The sequence below is a fragment of the Condylostylus longicornis genome, unplaced genomic scaffold, assembly GCF_029603195.1.
Source record: "Condylostylus longicornis isolate FDR11 unplaced genomic scaffold, ASM2960319v2 ptg000005l, whole genome shotgun sequence".
Taxonomy (NCBI): Eukaryota; Metazoa; Arthropoda; class Insecta; order Diptera; family Dolichopodidae; genus Condylostylus; species Condylostylus longicornis.
The window spans coordinates 1,527,346-1,548,677 of NW_026577974.1; the positions used below are offsets into that span (position 1 = coordinate 1,527,346).

At 26.1% G+C, this 21,332-nt stretch overlaps 1 long non-coding RNA gene across 1 annotated transcript in view; it reads left to right on the forward strand.

Annotated features, from left to right (window-relative positions):
- Positions 1-19,794, forward strand: part of LOC129615904 (uncharacterized) — a 36,871-nt gene extending 17,077 nt beyond the window's left edge. Inside the window, exons 4-9 of the long non-coding RNA XR_008697491.1 lie at positions 623-817; positions 6,203-6,750; positions 11,112-11,628; positions 14,084-16,304; positions 16,390-16,904; positions 19,116-19,794. This is a non-coding gene — a long non-coding RNA (uncharacterized LOC129615904). The remainder of the gene's footprint in view (positions 1-622; positions 818-6,202; positions 6,751-11,111; positions 11,629-14,083; positions 16,305-16,389; positions 16,905-19,115) is intronic.
- Positions 19,795-21,332: the final 1,538 nt, after the last annotated feature.

The window sequence follows — 21,332 nt, forward strand, 5'->3', positions numbered from 1 at the left end:
CAGAGAAAAGTCATTTGTTTGTTTTTGCATTTCTTTTTTCTCATCTTGTTATTTTTCTTTTCTTTTCCACTTAATTTTGTTTTTCTCCCTATCATTCTTTGCGTCCATTCTTATTATAAAAATTTCAATGAAGAATGTACAAAAATTCCCAATCCCTACAACCCTCAGTTCATTTTTTTTTGTTCTATAATTCATTTTCATTTGTTTTTCAAAACGAGAAAAAAAAACTGTTCATTGTGTAATTATATTCGAAGCTGTCATATTTCAACACCAAACCCCCAGGGACGATTTTTATTCCTCATTAAACTGGCAGTTAATCAAAATTTATTAAAAGTGACAGCAATTATTAATCATTTTTCACAAAATTTCCTTAATTTATTCTACATTTTCAATGTTAAAATTCTTGAAAAAAAAATTGAACGTTCTTGTCCCAAGTGTTGGTAAATTATATAAGAACATGCAAAAGTTAAATAAATATGACATTTAATTATGGAATATAGTTATCCAACAAATTAATCAAAATTGTTAATGAATTTTCATTAGAATTTTTTTTTGGACATTATAATATAAGAAACTCTTTTATCGTATATACTAATGTTCATTTGCTTGTATGTATTTTCAGTATATTTCAGGTTTGCAGTGTTGTTTTTGACATATTGCCAGGCAGGCAGGCAAATATTAAAAAATTCACATAATTTGGATTTTTACAAATTTAAATTTTAGATTACATGAGGGTGCGATTGAATTTATTTTTCAGAGAAAAATTCTCAACTTTGATTGAAGCTTATTCCGGAGAAGAAGATGAAGATTTAGTAAAGTAAGTTGCCATACTCTTTACATACACAAATGGTTTATTACTTTCATTTATAATTATTGATAGCAAAATGACAACAAAATTTATCATTCAACCATCTCATCATCATTAATACAAGCGTAACCGTATATATCAACTAAGAAAAATGTGAAAACAAAATTCCATTTTTACCTTTTACCTCCTCCTTTTCTCGTCCTTTTTTGTTTTATTTAATACCCTTCTTGAATTTTTTAGTTTGATTCTGTCTACATTTTCAGTTGAGTTATTTAACGTACGGATATCATCGTTAATTATTCTAATTAATTACATCATATTTCATTTTTAGTCATTTTTTGTAGTCATTTGTTAAAAAATTTTGTCAGTTTCGTCTCCTCTTAATCTGTGTAGATATTTTTCTTCCTTTTCTTTACTACTCTATTATCTTTTATTCCTTATTTTTCTATATCTTACTCTTTCTATTATAATTTAACGAAAAAAAAGAATAATGACTTTGTGTTTTGTTTTTAAAACTGTAACACGCACTTGTGTATTAAAATATTTTTATAATTTTATATACACACATACAAAACACGCTACTTATATTAATATTATTATATAATATTCATCCTGTTATTTTGTTGTAATATTAATGAGGGGAAGAGAAAATGGTATATTTTTTATGTCAGAATTCTGAATTGAAACTTAGCGAAAAGAAAAAAAAACAAAGCAGAAGAAAAACTGGAAAAACAATAAAATTAAACGGAAGGTCATTAATTTTACAAGACATTTCAAAAATTATATTGAAAGGAGAATTTTGGAATAAGAAAAAAAAAAGAGAAAAATAAAGTAAAAGAAATTAGAGTTACCGGAAGCTACTTGTCAGGAGAATGCGAGCAATCGTTTTTATTGTAGTCGCTTGAGGTTCTAAATTTTCGTTTAAAGTACACAAGACTTCAGCAATTCTTTTTGCTCATTTCCAGCAATAACGCGTTCATTTGTGCTATTGTTCTAATATGCTGTAATAATATTAGGAAAAAAGTGAGTTATGTCAGGTCGACCAAGCTTTACAACAGCTGTTAAGGGTTAAAGTTTTTGGATATAATGATTATTTTTCAATTGAATAGGCGATTTCGAAAGTACGTCAGTAATTTTTTCAAAACGAAGAAATACAAATTTTAAAATAATATAAAAGGCAGCTAGCAACACTAAATCTAAATAGTATAATTTTGCCAAATTTTCCCTAAATATAAGAAACTGAAGAAAAACTTTGAATATAAAAAGTATAATGAATTTATATTTCAATAAAAACAAGAGAGGAACATTATTTCCAAATTTCATGCAGTAGCATAAATTTTTGCAGTCAAAAGAGTCCTTAATGATGTCTTTTTATACGTTCTTACATCAACAAACAAAAAAAAAGAAAAGGGACAGTAAGATTTATAAATATAATAAAGAGATCAATATTACGAATAAATAATAATTCTCTTGTTTTTTCTCATCTTTCAAAGCAGAAAGAAAAAATTTTTTGAAAGAGAAAGGCGCAAGAAGAGGCGTTTATATTTAAAAATGAAGAAAAAAACATGGGTTCGCTTTTTTCTTCTTACTCAAATTCAAATGATTATTTTGCTTTTCCTGTTTTATTTAAATGATAAATGACAAGGACATTTTAAATGAAAAGAGAAAATTTGTTATAAATTTATAAGCGTTTTATAAAGTCATATTTTCCCTTCTGCTTCTTCTTCATTTTCTCCTTCGTTTTTAAAATTAATGATCTCTTGCTATACAGAAATTCGAATTTATGAACGTTTGATTCAGACAGGGGTATGGAGTTGGTTGGGTAAAAATATTGCGGAATTATTTTGTTTTATTATATTCGTCCTCTCGCAGAAAAGCACATAACAAAAAAAAAAAATACAAATGAGGATTATTTATTAAAAAATGAAAGCAGAATTCAATGGGTCGCAGAACTTAAATGATGAATTGAAAAAATAAAATAAAATATATATACGTATGTACATGTGCGCGTTCATACTTACTATTTTATTTTCATCCTTTTTTTGTTTGCTAATGGACGAGCAAAATATGTTTGAATACATTAGTAATTTTTTTTATTCTTCGAAAATTTATACTTAAAATTTAACCAACCAACCAAATTTATTGGAAATAAAAGTTCTTAGAGATCGACATGGAAGGTTTCATAGCCAAAGCAAATAAATTTTTTTAAGTGTAAATATTTATATATTTTAATATTTAAATTAGGGGTAACATGTAATTTTTAGTAGCAAATGTTTGATTGCTTATTTGTATTTCATGGGTTTAAGGCTCAGGAAGACATGCAATTTTAAGTTTTGCAAATTAATGCTATTGTAAAATAGTTGTGCGCAATTGTAAATGCAACTAAACTATTGCGTCAATGCAAATCGATTACATTAATTAAAAATTGCAATCAGTTTGTAAAAAATTTCAATCTTATTTGATTGCTTAATTGCATGCGATCTCACAGTTGTATGTGTGCGCCCTTGAATCGAATATAAATAAGCAATCAAACAGTTGCAAAATTAAAATTGCGTTTCTGTCTGAGCCCATTAAAGTATACATATGTACATATATACAACTGTGTGATCGTATTAAGCAATTAAGCAAAAATAAAATTTTCATACCAAAATATTCATATACATATACTTATCCGGATTTGAGCCGACAATCAAAATTGTGACAATTCTTTGAATACAAATAAAACTAATAAATACATTTATGATGGCTCTTAACATCACAATATTAATACCTCCACTTACTAATAAATATTAAAAATTCCATTCAAAAAAAAAAAAAGTTTTATTTTTCAAATTTTGACAGATGAGTAAAAAATAAAAAGGTTCTATTATGTTATTGAATACCGTATTTAAGCACATACACACAAAATAAATGAGGTTGTTTTCCCAAAGATTTCTGTTAATAATTGATTGGTGATGAAGAAAAGATAATATGTCTAAAAGATTATAGAAATTTTTAGATTATTAAGTAGTGTTCACACTTGCGTCTCAGAGTCTTGTTTGAGTCTTTTAATTTCGAAATTATAAACTTCAGAAATAGCGACTTTATTTCTTGATAGCGACTGAAATTCTTTCGATTCCTTAAATTCATAGTTTTGTGAGGTTTTATAGAGTTGGTTCCTAGAATCAGTTTATTTTTATAATCAATTTAAAATATAAAACAATTTCATGCCAACAATCATTGTAAGTCCATATTTTCTTAAAGAAGAATAACCAACACATAACACCAGTCTAAACATGTTTTTTTTTTTCTGTTTTTCTAAAATTCTTTAAGGACTTTTGTGCCTTAAAAACAACAAAGGTGACAAATACATTTTATTAATAAAGAAAAGATCGGATTTACTATATTGATTATTTTGTTATTAGGTTTCCTTTTTTTTTCACTCCCGGTGTGTTCCTTTTTGTAATCTTTCTTTATAATCCTGTTGTAGGTAATTTAATATTAAATCAATAAGGATGTTTACCTGCTTTTTATAGATATATTATACATTTTTCATTATCATAATGATGTGTACATTTCTATTCAAACAATAGATTTCCAAAAATAAATATATTATGGAAAATGTGCAATTTTTATAATAAACGATAATACTAAGATTAAGTTAATTACAATAACCGCATAGAAGTTGTTGTTTTTAAAAAACCTAAAAGCAATATTTTCTAAGAGTTTTGTTTTTGGAAATATTTTTCGTTATTATTGGTATAGGTCAAAAATGCTATAAAAACATATATGTAGTCTTTTCAGAAATATGGAACAGTCGGACACGAAATTTCGAAATTCATAGCTGTTTAAAGTGAAGCCTGTAAGGGATCTTTATGGCGGATAATTCTAATAAGGTATTATAGTGTTTTGTAGAGGGTCGGCGATAGATTTTTTTTTGACTTATTGTTGGACGTTCGTGTTTTTTTTCCTTTTAATTGTTATTATTAAATAGCATATTTAAACGACTGTCTTAAACTTACATAATTCAAGTATATTGTTCTCTAAATCTGTAATGCTTTAGAATAACAACTGAAATCTCAATTTTAAGATTAAAAATATTCGCTTTAATTCGCTATCTTTAGAGCCATGGCAAAATTTGATAAGAGCAATATTACAATACAATATTACATTTTATACTTAAATTTTTAATAACTAGCGATCGCAATAGACCTTAATAAGGTATTAAAAAGAAAAAAAACAATAATAATAAATATTTTCATTCCAACGGGAATAAATTTTCAAGTTGTCATGTTATGGATTTATTTACTTTTGGGTTTTTTCTTGAAAACTTAAGAAGGAAATTAAAAGGTTGGAATTATTGTCATGGGGCAAAGTAATATCACAGTGCATAAAACACACTCTTTTTAATAAAAGAGACAAATGTACACGATGCGATGCGAAGAAATAAATTTTTTTGTATCTACATATACAGGGACATACATACGTATAGAGCGCATATTTTAAGGTGAAAAATGTCAATGAAATTTATTACCACCTTAATAATATTATCTAAGAAATAAATTTATATCTTTTTTTTTTATTACTGTCATTGTTTCTGCTCTTTGTTTATATTTTTGTATATGAAGTAAGAGTTTTGTAATTTAATTATTTAAATAATTTATGTGAAGTTGACAATTACAGCAGCACCAGGAATATCATTAGAACACGACATAGATTATTATAAATATGTTGACAGCTTTTTCTTATAAAGTAAACGTCATAAAATCTCGCATATCTTAAAAGATTTTTGATTTTTAGATGTTTTAATGATGGCACTAAATGAAAGTTTATGTGACACTTAATTATGTAGATATTTTGATGAAAGAAGTTTGGACAGTTGAAATAAAAAATTTTAATAAAAGTATTTAGAAAATGTAGAATTATGAAATAAATGTTTCATTAAAGATGGCTAAAACAAACCAAAGTTAAAATATTTCAATCGTTTGAGTTTAAACAAGTTTCGTTCAGATTTCGTTTACAACATATTCAATATATTTTAGTATAGGTTTTCTTAATGTTCTTTTCTAGTTCTACATTAATAGTTCACAAGAATATTACTGCCTAAATATTTTCAAAAATTAAAATTAGATGACTGAACTTTCTGTCCTTCCTAAATGAAATATTTCTTTTTAATTGTCTTGCTCATATCCATGTAACACGAGTAGGTATAAATTTTAAAGTGTCACTTAAAACAATTTTCAATGTATTTTCTTATTTTTTTTTTTCGTATACATGAAAATGAGCCAAACAATACTTCAAAATAAATTCTTTGTTTATTTTATATGACCTATTAATTACGGATCTACTTAAGTTTTTTTTTCTTTCATATTATATTCTTGCATCGTCACTTAATATTTATTTCTTCCGTTTTAGGTACACAGACTGGGATATGTGCGTATTGGTTGCTCATATGAAAACAACATTATCCTGAATATGCATAATTTTGATACTTAAGACATCACATACACTTAAAATATTTCTCCGTTTTATGGATTAAGTTCTTCATACAATATTATATGAAATGTTATTAATGAGGATATCATTTTAAATTTTTGAAGTGACATTAAAATTTGTCATGTACATATATGCACATAGTTGCATTAACATATTGAAAGAAATTTATAATCGAGTCAAAAATTATATTACAAAATATAGTCTATTAAAGAGAACCTTAAAGAAAATAAAAATGGGAACTGTATATTGTAAGGAGCATAAGTACACAATAAATTATATCCTTAATTATTTTTTAAGGATAATTTACAAGCAAGAAGAAATATGACTTGTGAAGTGCTGTTCTAAATATCTACCAAACTCTGGATCAATTTATTTTTGAGTTATTGTGTAGGCTGTACTATGAAATGAAATATGTAAAATCAGAGGCTGCATAAGTGATGAAATGGAGGATAAATAGCAAATAGCAAGTTACGTATTTATATTAAATTTTAAAATTTTTCAATTTTAGGATGCCAAGTAATATGTTATAACCATAGGAATCTAAACTATCTAAGCTAAATTTTATGGTTTTAAGCAATAGCAACTAAGCTAAAATATTGCAAATTTATCTTTCACATTTTGATCATCATAATTTATAAAGTGCAAATTTTAATGTTTTATTTTATGAAAGAAACAATTGTTGTAGTACATAACGTAGCAAAGTAATTTTTTCACTATATTTAGTAACGTTCCTTTCTAACACATGAAATTTTAAAATTTCCAAATAAATTCTTTTTTAAATAAAAAATAATAACTATAGAGAGAAGGTTGCTGTGTTCGCTTTATGCACTTATTAATTTTTTGTTTTGGATTTTTGATTTTTTTAACTGGAATTTGAAAGATTTATTTTCTCTGGTTTCAATAAATATAAATAAATAGCTACCGCAAAAATCTACTGGTTTTCACCAACCAAAAAATAATCTTATAAAGTAAAGCCGACTATTAAGAAAATTTTTAAAAAGAAAAAAAGGAAAACAAACAATATGAAACTGTCACCAAAATATTAATATTTTTGCAAAAATTTTATTTTAATTCTTTTCTTTTTAAGGTCCAATTCGCATACACGTAAGAACAATGACGATTTGGACGACAAAGAAAAAACATTTTTTCAAAGTTTAAAGTCATTCCATTTGACATTGAACTTCTTTTTTGAATTGACATAGAATTAGTTGTAATTTTTTTGGTTTTTGCAGAAAAAAAAGCAATAATTATGCCTATTCAAAAAGTATTTGACATTCTTTTTAGTGCGTCTAAACAACAAAGAAACTTAAAAAATTTGAATTTCGTTTTTAATAATGTTTACTAAAAGGAGACACCGGTCTTTCTTTCAGTGTACACAAAAAAATTTCTCTATAACAAGGATTATAATTTCCTATTCCTAAATTCAAATGTTTTGACTAGAATATACGATCATTCAATTTTAAGTTGTAAAATGGTGATTCACCAAAACTGAAACACAATAACTGTCATAAAAAAAACATTGACTAAAGATTTACATACATAGTAAAACAATAAAAAATCAGCTCAAGTAGGTTAGTAGGAATTTGAATTGATTTTCAATAGAAAAACTTAAAAAAAAATTTTTTTTCGGTTTTATTTCTTTCATTGTTTACATTAAAGTCAAATAAAATTAATTTGAAGTGTATTTGAGCCGCCATCAATAAAAAATTAAAAAAAAAACTGGTTTTTGAATAAAAATGGTACCGTCTTTTGAGTGAAATTCAAAATCTAACATTCACAACGTTCAATGAGAAATAATAGACCGTAAAAAAGTTTTGCCTAGCTTACGATAAAGTTGATGATGAAAAAATCATTAAAAAATTTTTGTGCATGATTGCAATGCAAGTAAAATGGATTAAGGAAGTAGGAGACTGCGAACTAACTTTCAAACTTATACGGAATCCGGAAATTTGATCATCAGAAGATTTATTTAAGTGTTTAAAGAGTTTACAAAGTTAAGTGTTTAAAGACGCAAGTAATTTATGTTCTGTTAACTTCTAAACTTACAAAAATTTTAAGTTTACATAAGCCCAAATCACTGTACAGATGAATGTACAAAGACTCGAATTTAGTCTTAAATCCACGTAATAAAATCTTCCAGGCGTCAAAATATTTATACCTAATTACAACAAAGTATAAAACTTACTTTTTAAATTGTAATTAATTTGAATTTTTAAGGTTTTTAACGTGGTCTTTATTCTAATATTCTTTATATTTATTAATTGTAAGAATAAAAATCTGGACGGGCACTTTATGTAAGAAAGATAAATAATCTGATAGAATAATAGGGTAATAAATTTTAAATTTGAAGAATCTGAGATTCAAATATTTTTCCTTTCAAATTCTTTATCCTCAAATAAAATAAAAGGAGTTAAAAAGAACTGTACTAAATCAGTGAATTCACTGATTATGAATATCTACCGATAATTTAGAAGCCTACTATAAAAAAAAAAACAACAAATAAAAATTTTTAAAAGGGTAAAACAAATAAAAATCACAACGATAATTTTTTATGAGAACCTTAATTTTCGGCATTGTATTAGTTTATGTTTTTTTGTGTACCTTGAATCCGCGATCACCTTATAGATCAAAGAAATAAAATGCCGACAAAACAAAAAATATTCTATCGTATGATCCTTTCCAGAAATAACTTTTATTGTTATTGTTAATAAAATTTACCAAAATGTATTTTCTATGTCTGCTAATGAAATGACATTTTAATGGTTAATTTTCTGTTAATGAAGTCATAATTTAACAGTTTTATTGTTATTTACGGTCCCGAATTTTACAATCATTAGGTGAATAAGGTGAATTTGAATATGATAAACTTTTGGCTTGATAGAGTCATAGGTTTGAGAGCAATTTAACTTTGCACAAGAACTATTTGGTCTTTGCTGTAATTTAAAATCACAACATATGAAAATTTTGCATTCATAATAAAGTCTAGAATCCCAAAAGCTGACAATTGTTTTTTTAATTTTTCGATATTGCGCGAACAAGAGGCGAATGATCACAAAAAATTCAAGTGAAATTCTCATAAATTTTCAAATGATTGCTATGCTGTTTAATAAGCTTACAGCAGTTATTCAACAATTTTGGTTTAAATGATGCCTTAGAAACTCATGTAGTTCATGTAGTTTTCCAAAAATCATTCTGGCACCTATCTTTTTATTTAAAATATTAGGAGCAAGAAAAAAAACTCTCATTTTACACATTAATAAAAAAAACTAAGTAAACGTGAAATAAATTTAAAATTTCAACATTTTAATTTTATTTTGGTCCGTTTTGTTATAAATTTAGAAAAATAAAAAAAAAATTTGTTACTAATGTCTTTAATGATTAAATCGTTAATCTTCCATTTTTAATTATCAATTCAAATTCATTTGTACATCGTATTCTTTAAGTGTACACATGTACGTACATAATGTTATGATGTTATAAGAAAGAATGAATGGAATGAAAACAAAGGGCGCTGAAAAGAAATTTAGAGTTGATCTTGGCAATTTTAAGTATTCTGGAAAACGTACGTTCTTCGTTCTGCAGTTGTTATTGAGTAGCTTTTTTCTAACCGAGGTGTTGTTTCGGTTCAAAGAATTTCTGTTTACACCGTGATTAATCTTCTGTGTTTTATCCCTTTGCTCATAGCGTGGTATGACATTTAGTATGACACAACATTTTAGTTTGAATAACTCTAATTTAAAAATTAGTTTGTTTTATAAATTTAATAACCATTTCATTAGATTTCTAAAAAGAATTTGCTTATACATTACGAATGAAGTTTATTTTTTAGACATTCCCATTAAGAATGTTGGTTGTAATGTAAAAAAAGAAACAAAAATCAACATTTAAAATATTTAGCTACTATAGTCACTTAATCTATGTCACATTGTAATTTAAAAGATTTTTATTTAAATATTCTTTGCTTACATTTTTTAATAGATTTTCTGAAATAAAAAGAAAAAAAAAACATTCTCTACCTTTTTGATGTTAATTTAGCGCGCAACTATTTAATTTTCATGGTGTTGCACATCACTACCACTACTTATTATGAAAGAAGACAGATAAAGACAACAGAAAAATTGTTGTTTTGAAGAAAAAAAAATTTTTATTTGTTTGATGTTTAACCGCTCATGAGTTTCTTTGAGAAGAAACAAGAAAACAACCGCTCCTCTAACTTTTTCGTGTTTTTTTTTTTTAAATACTGTAGTTAATCAGCGACAGACAATTTAAAACAGCAAAAAAAAAACAGGCAAATAATGAAAAAAATAAAGATTCTCAACTCATGGTGATTTTATGCAAAGTGACTTTATTATAAAATCATCAGAATTAAAAGAGACATGAGACACGAAAAGAACATAAAATGAGAAATCCACAGGTTCTTGGGGCCTCCTAATGGTCTTATGTAAAATAAACACTTTTTTTCGTTTTTGGTTCTTTTATTTTTTCTTATTCATAATAAATCCTTGTTGTACGTTAAATTGATCTCCTACTATACTATACTATAAAACTATTAAGTTTTTGTACTAATGCCAAATAGCTACCAGCAAATAAAGCGCGTATGGCAGCGTTTATTATGCAATTTTTAAGCATAATAATTGTATAGGTAAAGTTCGACAAGAGACCATTTCGAGTTAAGATTTGTAATACAAACTGAGATTTATTATCTCTTAATTCTTCTGTTTGAAAAAAAATATATATATTTTAATTTATGTAAAAATCACATTTTCTTCTACTTGTGTATTTTAAATGTTAGTTTCATCCAGTTTAATTTTTTTTTTTTCATTTTCAGGTTGTTATTTGATTTTTGCAGAAGTGTAAGAAAGAAGGGAAAGAAGTAAAACCAAATTTTAAGGTTGAAAGTGCAACACTATACAATGTCGTTATATAAGGCAAGAAATGTGAAATTTTCACTTAATCGCTATTACTTTGATAACTTATAACATCACAATGTTTCATGCGAGACTTTAAGTTGACGGTTATATATTTTGGAATTTAATTATGAAGTCTTTTAAGTTAAAAAACATTTGAACACAGAAAATAATTGAGGCGAAAACGAGATTTTTTATAATACAATAAAAAATATCAAAATATACACAACTGTAATAAAAATTTCTATAACAATGAGCCAACTATTAAATTATGTGGCAAACTTAATTCAATTATTTGGTTTTATAAATTATCGCTCTACTGTATTCACAAATCTTCAGAAATTTTGAAATATTGGTTTATGGAAAACTTAACAAATAATGCTAAAACACCTCTCCACATCATTTTGAATGCAACGATTACAGGACAGCTTTTTTAAGGTAAACTGGTTGGATTTAATAGTTATTGCCATTTTGTTATTAATTTTTTTGTATGTCGTATGAGAAATTTTTTGATAAACCTAACGGTATTATTTTCAGTTTGTGATCATAAGAGGATAACCAAGAAGTTTCGATCGCTGAATGTTAATACTGACGTTAGTCTTTATATTACTCGGTCTTCATTTGCTCAAAATACTATACTTACGCCTAGGTAAAATACGTGACTTTCTGTAAAAATTTGTCAATAAATTTTAAGCAAATCAGCTGTGTGTGAAAGTCGCATCTTTTCAACCGGGATCTAATTAACTATTGCAGAATATTTTGCTATATCCTAATATATACTCTGTTATATCGATTTGAGAACTTTTGATTTTTTTTAATAAATTTTTCCATTTTGAAAAATAGCAATTAATTTTTATATTTCTTCATTAGTTCCCACATCAAAAATTTTACGCTAACTGAATTTTTTTCTTTAAATTTTCTTTAATTCATGAACTCTTTGAATACCATATATTTCTTTTCACTACAACCACACTTACCAAGATCCTTGCAATCTTAATAAATTTTTGCATACATTTCATTTTCTAAATTATCCACGAAATAAATTTTCTGGCACAATCTTACACAAACCCATATATACGTACAGTACTAGTAATAAAACATAAAGAAGTTGTTCTTTATCATAATTTTATTTTGGCATTAAAATATTTTTCGCCAAAACTATTTATAAAAAAAAAAGGAAAAGGAATAAACAAAAATTTTTCTTTCAACCTTTCACACTTAATCTTACCTTCAAATTTAAATGTAAAAGCAAGGAATAAAATAACAAGAAAAAGAAAGAGGAAATATTTACCACTCTTTTCTTACCACCCACAATACAAACTTCAATTTAATAAAAACAAAAGTAAAAAAGAAAAGAAAAGCAAAATAATTTTTCTTTTTCGGTTTTGACAAATGATCAAGGGGGAGCCATCAACATAACAAATAACGTCGACTTACAAAATTGATTGCATGTCATTAATTTTCATTCAAAGCACACCGTCACACTCGTATACTCTGTGTGTACATTATGCTTGCTTACCTATTTTTATTTGAGAATATACTGAATTATTATAAAACAACAAACAAACATACAGATATTCTTATGTCTAAGTATTATAGTGTTTTTGGTGTTTTTATTTTCACACTATTACCATTGTTTTGCATTTATTTTATGAAATTTTTATTTTTGGCTCAAATTAAAGTAAAAGTATAAATGTTTGTGATTTAATTTATGTCCCAAATTTTTTTTTAATTCTTAAATTACTCAGTTAAAAATATTTTTTTTTTGTTTATTGAAATCTTGTATTTGAAGATATTTCGGAATAATATAAAATTTCGGTAGGATTTTTCTCGAAATTCATATTTATATTATATTTGTCTAAAATATCCAAAAAACATGACTACGTGTAGGTCCAAAAAAAATATTGTTATATTTCAATAGTTAAAATTTTCGATACTATTTGAGCACAATTTGACAATTTTATCCAACCCATTGAACTAAGCCTGAAATTTATTAATATGTAAAAAAATTCGTTTTTATGTATTGTAAGTAATTATGAAAGGTGATCGAATATGTCGTTTTTCAAAGTGTGAAGGATCGCTCAATCTTTTTATTTTTCCGTCTATTTCATACTTGTGGGATAAATTAAGACCATTTCACTATTCTTTGGCTATAAAATTTTTTCAGAAAGTTAGAACCAGGCTCCTTTTACACAGCTTAACTGCTTTGCTATTGATTCAAGTCAGTACTTTTATATGCGCTTTAAAATTTTTTCCAAAACAACATTATGAGATTAGGTTTTTGTGTTTTAATCCATTTGTGAAACAATGATACTGCAGTTGCAATTAAATACCATCCAATTTCATATAAAACTTTAAAGATGTTCATTGTTAGTTACCAGTTTTTTACCATTTATTTTCCTAATTAATTATGTATTTAAACAAAAAAAAAAGCAGTAGGTACACGTTTATGGAAAATTTAAACTATGAATAAAAAAAAATGAAATATTTTATAAATCCTAGCACATCAAAGCAAAAAAACAAAAGAAAACAAATGGATGCCATTCATTTCCGTTTTATACTCAATCAAAAGAAAAAAATATCAGACTTTTAGTCTTGTAAATATTTAAAGATTCTTTCATTTTGAATCCATCTGTATAGTTAACTTGGAGCTGGACATGATTGATGGACACTTTAGACAGTTGATTACCATAAAACTGTGATGTCAGAGGTATTATAGGTTAACCCATTAGAAATAACCAACAAGAAAAAAGAAAGAGAAAAATACTGAACAGTTTTAGCTTGCAATAAGCGAAGCAACACAGAAAAAAAAACATAAAACTTTTTTGCCAACATAAACAAACTGTACAAAATTTATTCTGTCTAAAATGTTTCATTAAATTTTTTATTTTAGTTTAACTCAACGCAGTAGAACAAAACTCAGCATAAAAAATCTGATGTGATCAGCACATAACCGAGCGCAATGTTTATTTTCTAGTTTAGCGAAAGTGTAACAGAAGATTATGAAAATACTACTTTAATACTTCTTTTTTAAGGACGATAGTAAGCTTTTAGTTAACGTACCTGGAAAAATGTAAATTTGGCTTTTAGTAGAGTTTCGCTTTGTGTCATCTGGATTCCCTTCAGAGCAGTTTGCCAGTTAGCTTCGGCTACAACCAGAACTCAAATATTTTAAAAAATTCTATCAATTGGCTTCGAGGACATGGTAAAAAATATAAAATCGACCCTCACTTCGATTTCTGAGCCCCGATTTTTCAAAAAAATTTATAGGTTCATTGTTTTAACACCCCGAATTTAAGTATTAAATTTCAAAGAAACTTGTTGATTATTTCTTCTTACATGCGCAAAAATGTAAAATCGGCTCGCAAAAAAGTTCAGTTCCAGAGACCCGATAAACCTCAAAACCACAGCCAAGATCAATTATAATGCAAAATTGCAATCCGTACCCCAGCCAAGATCAATTATAATGAAAAATTTCATCAAAGTTGGTTCAGCCGAACTTGAGATACACGCGTGCAGACAGATTGTCACCTATCTAACAATAGTTTATTCAGGCTTCCCTATCATAGAGAAGGGCGTTCCGACCAAAAACCTCGACATCCGAAATTTAGTGCCATCACATAACCGTCCTTATTGTATGCAAAATGGTCGGTAAAAAGAAACTGCAAATAAATGAAAAAGTGCATTGCAATTACAGGAAAGCATTACGGAACATAAAAAATCTAGAAATAGAAAAGAAAATAAAGAATCTGACATCACAATTTTTAGACATTTTTCATTCTGTTTCTTATTTTCTCTATCATTTTATTCCATCCATAAAGAACATAATAAACAGTAAGTCAACACTGTACTGGAGACCAAAAATATGAAAACAGCAAAATATAAAACCAAGTGGAAAGCATAGAAGCGTGGAAGGAGGTCTAACAATGTTACTTACATAATATAAAAATAATGCCGAAAAGAAAATCTAGTGAAACTGAATGAATTTTTAAATCCCCAATTCTACTTGTGGGTTTTTTATTTGCCTTTTTCATTTAAAAAACACTAACACAAAAATAAAGTGAAAAAAGTGTAAAAATTATATAAAGAGTGTTGTAAAAAGTAAGAAAAATGAAAATCTAAATAAAATGAACTGAATAGCCTAGATGTCACTCAAATCGCAAAGTGTAAAAATAAAAAAATTCTTTGATGTGCACTTGCGTTTAAAAAGCCTGGCATTGTAAACATTTAAGTGGTTTTTCCAATTTAGATTTTAAAATATGTAAGTATAAAGAAAATAAAAAGTGAATTTTAAAGAGTTTAATTACATACAAACGTTGCTTTGACAAAAAAATCTGAAAAATTCTCATTTTAATTTCATTTTGACTCTAAAATTATTTGAGGTAATCGGAGTTTTTTATGTCGTTATATAATGCACTTTTAAATTAAAAGAATTTTGTAAAAACATTAAAAATGATTTAAATAAATGTGTTTTTATGTTAGCTATTTTGAAATTTGTAGAAAACATATAGAACTTATTGTATATTTCGGTGTTCTACTTGCTAAATAAGAGTGTGCGAGTAAAATTCACTTTATTTTTCATAAAAACTAATATATTTACTCATATTCATATTTCGGATTAAATTGATATGGAAAATAATTGACTACTTCTGTGAAACGATGACTTTGGGCTGTTCCAAATCTACGGGCTACCACGTAAAGTATTAAATTTAACAATTGTAGCTGCATTTTATTTTTTTGCGTAATATTAGATTAAAAAAACTAATTTTGAAAAGTTTTTGTCCCTTTTCTTTTGTGGTTTCCTCATTAGAAAAATTATTTTAACGCAATTATGCTCTATAAAGGATTAATAAACGGACATTTGGAAAAAAAATCAAAATCATTGCATGCCATGCAACTTATTAAAGACTGGAAATAAATTTTTTAAAATTTTTTCATTTTGAAAAGACTCTTTACATTTTGTACGTGTAAAGTTAGAAGATAGGTAAAATCAATAATGGGTGTGAAGCTACGGACATTTGCAATGATCACTTACTCCTAACTGCGGACATAAGCTGCTAAAAGGAGCACGAATGGAAGCAGGATGAGAAAGCTTGACACTTATGAGAAATCAGGTAGTATGTTGAGAAGAATTAAAAAAAATGGCGCAGAAGGTGAAAAGAGAAAATTTTACAATAACAAAATTGATATTCTTTTCAGCAAGAACTACAAATTAAGAACTGCAAATTAAGACCGGTAAGGAAAAAGTTTGGCAGTCTACTTATATCAATTCAAAAACAATTGGCGAGATACTGAATTTGAAACCAAGAATTATACATTAGAGATAAGACAACAATTGACGAGGGGCACCAAATATAAAAGAAATAGTGGACGTAATTAGAAAAGTCAGATATTCCACCTGAACTGTTTAAAGCAGGAAAGATTACAACAGCCAATGCACTGTAAACAATAATAGAAATACAATAAATCATTAACAGAAAAAATATAGCAAGACGAAAAAATCTTCAAAGACTGGAAAACGGGACTATTGATCAACCTAATCAAAAAAGGTTTTAGGTCAACCTAATCAAAATGTCGTAATCAGAGAGATATAAAAATGTTTTAATGTAATCGCTAGTATTGTGATATGATATTATATAAGACAGGATAGTAGGAAAGTTCGACAAAAGTCTAAGAGAAGCATGCGGACTTTCAATCGTTTTATTTTAATTCCAGTAAGTAGTTCTCCTATGTATATTTTTTATTTGTTTTTTTTCTTTTGACTAAAAAAGAAATGCTAACAACTTAGACCACATTTAATTTTACTGAAATTCTGGGATAATTTTTTCCTTTTTATTAATTCCTTTAAAAATCATCTTCTTTAAGACATGGCCGATTTTAATAATTTAGGAAAATCTTAATTTTTCTTCAGAGTTTTGTATACGAAGCATTTATAGTTTAGTCAGAAAACGCATTATAGTTTTTAACTATTTAAAAATTTATAAATTACTTTTAATTAACAATAACCAATATTACAAAATTTAAATAGTCCGTAATTAGCCCTTAAGATTTTAATGGTTGGAAAAATATTTTCATTTCTTTTTTTAATTTACTAATAAACCACTTAACCTTCCATGACAATTCGATCGTAAATTAAAAAAAAAAACTTTCTTCCTTCCAGCTGCTTTTAAAAAACTGTCTTGAATGATTTAGAAGTAATTTCTGTAAAACAAAAACGCAAAAAATTAAAGTGAATTGTAATGTTAATTTATGTACTTCTCATCACAGGACATCTATTTATCTAATTACAAGGACTTTTATTTAATAAATGTCAATTTTAGGTTTAAACATTTTGTTTTCTTTTACTTTTTATTTTTTTGTGTTTTGGGTTGTCGTTGTTATTTGCAATTTCAAAAATTTTTTCAGCAAAAAATACTAAAAATCCTATACATTAACTTTTTATTTGGAACATCTTTTTCAATAGTCTAGAACACACCGAAATAAAAATAGTAGAAAAAAAATGTAAAACCCTCAAAAGTCATTAATCACAGCAAAATTTGACCAAAAAATATTAAATAGATTTGGAAAATAGCAGGATATTTACAAGTCAAGAGTATAGAACATTTTAATAGGATAGGGTCCTTTTCACTTATTCCTCTTTTTTTTTTTTTTTTTATTATAGTTCTTTTATAATGTTTTGTGAATCTAAAATAAACTATGTACGTATAAAAACATACATTCATACGTACCGCTTGTAGGTTAATTTATGGATTCCTGTCTATACGCATTAAACATTTCTATTCACAAAACATTGAAGAAAAAGAAAAACAAAACTTAGTTTTATGTTTTCTTCGCTTTTGCAAAACACGCCAGGAAAACAGAAAAAGAATGCAAATGATTTTTGCATTTTTAAATTGGATTTTGTTGCCGACATTCTATAAAACTGTCAAACTGAATAGAATAATAAAAAAAAAAAAGAAAAAAAAAAGTTGACAATACAAGGTACATAATACAAACAAAAATCCTTGATCCTTTTTTTGATTTTGCAATGCTAGTTACCGGTATTTTCTATACGGTGTTATGACTTATGGTCAACAATGTAGAAAACAAAACGACGGTGAACAAAATAGCATGTATATTGTAGATATGTAATTAAAACAAAATATGCGACCATTAAATTATCTTTTATACTTTTGTGTCTCTTTTTTTTCTACATTTTGTCCACCAAACAAAAGCGACGCAGGATTCAAAATTAGAGAGCGATTTTTTTCAATTTCAAATCAGAATAATGAAAGTAAAGTTGGGGTTGTAAATTTTTTTTATAAAAATTACAATTAAAGTACTATAAATAAATTAAATAATTTACTACAGTCCATGCAGAATTTTTGTGCAAAAAGGTCTTTTGGTTCAATAACTCCATGCTTCTTTTTGGTGCTCATTTTTTATTTTAAATATATATTAGAAAATAAGAAGCATTGAGTCTTTTATAAAAAGTTTGTTTCTGAAATTCTTCCCCTGTTGGTTACACCAGAACAAAGTAATATGTACTTTAAAATTTTTGTTAAGAATATCACCATCTTAAAAAATGCGGGTATGTACATATTTTTACGCTTAACTCAACTTGTTCACTTGTAAATACCATAAAAATTCTCTAAAATACTTGATTTGAAAATTTTCTTGAAATTCTAATCTCCAAATACTCAATTTTAAGAAGAAACCTATTCAAAAAAAGAATCATATTTTTTTAAATTACCCAAAGGACTTAGCAATTTTTTACTTTCTACTTCATATTTGGAAAATTAAACATTAAAAATATTATTGTTTGTTCTATTATAATTAATAATACCTTGTATTTGTATAGTTAAAAGTCATTAATTTAATTTTTATAATGCCAAACTAAAATATAAAAAATTCACATTTTTTTTTCTTTACTTTTCTTTTCACAGAACAAAAAAAACACAATTTCTTTCATTGGAACGCTTACAACGCTTTATTTGTTGTAAATATTAACAATGCTTTACTAAATAGAGGTGAAAATTGCAATATCATTTTTTTTGTGAGGGATGAAATATTAAACATTATTAAAACCCATGGTATACAAATACAAAAAAATCAGCAACAATAACGGGGGAAAACAGAGGATAATTTAGAATTTAATGCAAACTCATTATTCGGCAAATAAAATATCACCGTAAATAATAATAAAACGGTAACAAAAAATAAAGCGTACACATACCATAATGATAAATGATATCCTAAAAAAAAATTTTCCTTTCATCAAAGAAAAAACAAATCATTATAATAAGACATATTTTTACAGAGAATCAAGGAAAAAAAAGGATATTTAATGGTCTCCCGGTTTTCTCTCCGGTTATGATTATACATATATTTTTGTTTAAAAAACTGTAAAAGGCGAGTCAGTATAAGAAAATTAATATTGCGGACACAATGACATTACACAAAAAATAAAAAAAATTAAAATGACATTTAAGTAAATTAATCATATGTCAATATTTGACATTAAAATTTTGAAAAGAAGTTAAGTTTATTTTATGAAAAAAATATGTTTTAATAGCAAAAATATTATAAAAGTGAGTAAATAATAGCGGTAGGTTGGTCCTCCAGTGGCAACTTATACATATATAATAGATATAAAATAAGTCTAAGTCATTTGATATTTGAAAATAAAAAGAAAAGATATATTGTTATTTTTTTGAAAAATCATTGAGTATCATTTTGTCATTCTGTCACTTTTAAAATCTGTTTTACTGATAATTTTACAGTAGAAATTGATTTCTCTTTCATTTATTTTTAATTTTTTTAAGATTCCCCCTGGTAGGTAAACGAAATAATTTTTTATTTATTAAAATAATAAACTGATTGAATTTTTGTTTTTTCTTTTTGAATTTGATATCTTATTCTTAAGGTGAATTATTTAAATTAATATTCAAAAAATTAAACAAGAATAATTTATTGTAATAGAATAAAAATTTAACAGGTGTGGTCAGATAAAAAGATTAATTTCATATGAGCTAATAAGCATACGAAATGAAATAGGAAAGAATTGTAATAAATACTTTTTTTTGAATATTTCTCGTATACAATTTTTTACATACATATGTATGAGGATGTGTGCATAAAATGCACTACAATATTATATTGCGGGTCAGTAAATAAATCATTCTTGTAGTGAATTAAGAGATTATCATCTGCCATCTTTTATGATTTATTCTTTTCTCTGTCATTTAATAAAAAGAAAGTCATTAATTATCACACGAAATCCATTTAATATTTCGTATACAAAATGTACTTTAGCAGCAGATGGACAACGGATAGCAATAGTACAAAACCAAATAATTGAGTACACGTATGTAAATTATTTATATTTGACACACTAAGCGATTTGTCAAAAATCCAAGGCGTACTTGGATCCTTGAAAATCTTTAATAAACTTTGTAGTTGTTATACATATACATACATATGTATGTATGTATGGCAAAAAAACTCAATTTTGGTCAGACGGAAACTAATTCAGGACATCGAATTGCAAACTGTTTTGTAACGACATTGGCGCAAAGGTAATATTTTCACTTGTTTTTTATGTGCTTGCTAAAAATTATAATTTTTTCGGAAAACATATACTTTAAAAATAAAAAAAAAACCAATTTGCTTTTTCAAAAAGAAAAATCGCAAATTTTTAATGGGTGACCGTCGACCGATATTCACTTGTCAATATTTCAATTTCATATGATATTATCGAATCTTTGTTATCGATACAAATGGCTAAATATCTGAAGAAAAAATCGATACCTACCTAATTTGTAAAAAAGAAATTGTTAGACAGTGGTCGCGTAACATTTGACGGGTTGAGATTAAATCATTAGAATGTTATAAGTAGATAATAAGTTTTTTTTTTTTTTTTATCCAAAATACGTTAGTTCCAGTGCAGTTAAAACGCAAAAATAGTTTAAGTCCATTAAACCAAATTGTGAGTATCGAAAATTAGTGCAATATAATTATAATTAATGTGCCTCTATAAAATAATTTAAAATACACATCAATTTTTAAATTTTCTAAAAAAAGTTCGAAAAAGCAAAATAAATCTTTTCAATCCCAATGTGGCAGAAATTATACCAAAATACCGACAGTTATAATCTAAAATT